The sequence below is a fragment of the Strix uralensis genome, chromosome 2, assembly GCF_047716275.1.
Source record: "Strix uralensis isolate ZFMK-TIS-50842 chromosome 2, bStrUra1, whole genome shotgun sequence".
Taxonomy (NCBI): Eukaryota; Metazoa; Chordata; class Aves; order Strigiformes; family Strigidae; genus Strix; species Strix uralensis.
In genome coordinates this window covers 38,611,473-38,614,843 of record NC_133973.1, presented here as the reverse complement: position 1 = coordinate 38,614,843, position 3,371 = coordinate 38,611,473, and positions in this window count along the sequence as shown.

Genomic DNA, 3,371 nt, shown 5'->3' with positions numbered 1-3,371 from the left:
GCTTATCTTTTTTTATACCCCAATCATTTACGCTCTGAGAGCAATCAGGTGCTGGGCATAATTAGGTGTGAGGCAGGACCCAATCAGCGTCCCTCCGCAGAGCGCTTACCGCCGCTCATTGGTGTCCCCTGCCACTGGGCACATATAAGCTCAGTGCTGGAGCACAGCGGAGGCATTCGGCTGATACACTGAATGTGGTAAGTATGGCTTATCTATTACTGAACACGCTGCTTTTTTAATGGCAGACTGCATGGGAGCCATGCCTACTAACCAGGTAACTTTGTTGTCGTGGAGAGGCTTGAAAAGAGGAGGAATCTGGTAGCCTCTGCTTCTCATCCTATTCAAAGGTTGACTCTGATCCGGGGAGTGTCTGCGCTTTCAGCAAGATCTGAATAAATCTGAAAACTGGGGAGGTTCTGGCTTTATGCTACTGACTTATGTCAGTCAGGTGGTGGAGCAGGTTGTCTGGAGAGCTTGTGCAGTCTCCATCCTTGGAGTTTTTCAAGACCCAAGAGGACAAAGCCCTGAGCAACCTGAGCTGAACTTAGTGCTGAACCAGCTTGGAGCAGGAGGCTGGACTGGAGACCTCCCAAGGTCCCTTTCAGCCTGAGTCACTTTGTGATTCTGTTAAACTGATGTTGCATTTGTCTTGCTCAGCGACAGCAATACCATTTCTTTAAAATAAAGCAAGAAAATGGCATTTTGCTTTGTCTGGGGCAAGTTCACATGTAACTCTGCCCTGCCGAGTTAATCTTATTTTCCTTCAGTCTACTTAATGTCTTGATTTTCTTCCTTTTGAAGTTATCAGTGCAGTCTGATAACCTAATAATTGCAATCTCCTATCTGCAAAGTACTCTATAAACATTAGCCTATGCTCTTTGTCGTGTATTTTCAGTAAGTAGCAGCAGCTGCAGAACTACGTGTTAGCATGCCCGGTCTCTTGGCTTGCTTCCCAGCTCCAGTGGATATTTCCATTTATCCTTTGTCCGGTCTTGTGCCATCTCAAACTTCTCAATTTAGAAGAGAGTAACGGGGCTGTTGCAGGACACCTACAATAGGTCAGATGTATTTGATGGTTGATCAGATGATAGCTGAAGCTTCAAGCAGTGGTTAGGGGGAGTACTGGGACATAGGTTAAGAGTTTTGGTAATCAAGAGAGAACGTATCTTTGCTTTGTGATGTAAGGTGATTTAAAACTGCACTGGAGGCAGTGTAGGAAGATGTTTGCACTGGACACTGCTCCTCTCAGCCATCCTTGGCTGCAGTCAGACCGTCCCCAGTGGCCCCATGCCCCTTTCTGCTCATACTTCCCAACCAGCCTGTGTGTTCATGGGGTGTAACTGCTGAGACCATCAGCAGAGGAGCAGCTTGCTGGTGTCGTGTCAAGGCCTCTGAAAGATACAAGAAAGTCAGATTCTTCCCATCCTTTGGTACCCTTTCAGGTCGCTTGTTGTCTCGCAGAGATGGTATTGGATTCCCACATTTCAGGCATTTTTTAAGGTTACCTTCAGAACCACAGTGGTTTTAGACATACCTTAATTTAAATATGAATCCAGACCCTGGGCACAGCCATGAAGATGTTTTAGAATGACTCATAACTGGAAGGACATCTGTGCAGTTCTGCAGCACCACACCAGGAATTAACCAATGCTTGAAGAGATAGTTGAGAAATCCTCCAGCAGAGAGGAATGTAGATGTTGACCTAGTCAAGGGCCAGGTCTTGTTTCTTTGTTTTCTGGGCATCTAGAAAATACATTTGCATACACTTTGGGTGAGCAAACAAATGAAAACTCCATTCTTGCCATTTTTTTTATGTCAGACATTATGGGAACTGAACACAATGAGCAGAATGCAACCTTATTTTAGAAGGTGGAAAGCCAGTAATGCTCTTCCTTCCATGAAGTCCTCCTGCACCAGCTGCCTCAGCATGGCATGCTGCCTCCAACCCTTGGCTTCAGGGCCAGGTTGGCTGCTCCTGGCAGGGGCAATGCTGGGGCCTGTGGCACTTCTTGGCGGTGGCAAGGGAGATGCTTGGATGCTGCCATTCCCAGGTGGGTGCTTAAGGGGGCATCAGGGTGCTCCTGAGCCCCCGCAGAGGTCACCCACCTTCACCCAGGGCTTGGCAGGTGTCCGTCCCTGCAGCCAGACACATGGCGTTGGCTCCCCTTGTGCTCAGGTGAAACATGTAGTAGCTCTGGGGCCACTGCCCTAAAGTGGGGGTGCAAACCCTCACCTGGAGGGTAGCCAGTGGCACTGGGCCCTCTCTGGCAGTCCCTGCAGCTCGATGTCACTCCTGCAGCTCCACCGAGCTGCCCCATGGAGAAATATGGGGCACACATAGTGTGTCCACGCAGCCGGGGCTGGAGAGGAGAGGGAGTTTGTGCGAGGCCCCGCTGCCGATGCCGGCCTCCCCCAGGCCTGGCACCCACCAGGGCAGGGAGTCACATGCCAGCAAAGGTGGAAAAGACCAGCAAAAGTAGCCCTAATAATTTCCGTCTCCTGCCTCTCCTCTCTTTCCACTCCACTGCAGAATGGTCGAGATGGGCATCACCAGCAAAAAAAAAAAAAAAAAAAAAAAAAAGGAAAAAAATACTTGTAAAATCTAGTTTGCCAACATTTTGGTTGGTAACCAGTGACCTCAGTTGTGAAAGCATGCTAACTGCCTCAGATACACGGTGGCTTATCTCTTCTTTACCCACAAGCGACTTTTGCTCCTTCCCAGTTAATTCATTAGGTAAACAAGGATTTGCTTGGGGAGATATACTCAAGGCCGACACAAATCCTGGCTTGCAAGGAAATTAACTTTTTTTTTTTTTTTTCGTTAATCCCTCCCAAAAAGCAACAGGTTTGGCAGTGGTGGGGAAGAGCACTGGGAGGCAAAGTTTGCCAGGAGAGATTTTGTCGGCTGCAGGGTCCAAGCTGTTTTGGCGTGACTGCCCTCATAGTCTCTCACTGTTTTGTGAGGCTGGAGTCAGTGTTTCCAGAGGAGAAAAGGCAACTTAGTGCCTGGCATGGAGGCAGCCTGGTATCCCCTGCCTTCTATCCTGCTTCAAGCTCCAGTGGCAGGACCAGGCGGCGACATGAAGTTGTTGACCTCCATCTTCAAAGATGCCCTAGGACCTCTGGCTGAGAAGAAAGCTTGGCCACACGCCACAGGCCATTTCAGCCCTCCTCTGCTGCTAGTATAACAGTGTGGTGTATTTCTGTGTTTCAGGGACAGCCTGACACTCAGGGAGTGAACCACAGCTCCATCCTCCCGGCTGGTGGGGAAACCACCGGGAAAGCACGGCGCAGACCTCAGGTAGTCGTGCTGTGCTACTTCAAAGAATCTCCTGTCAAGTGGGTGAAACGAGCAAGCAAGCAAAAGGAGA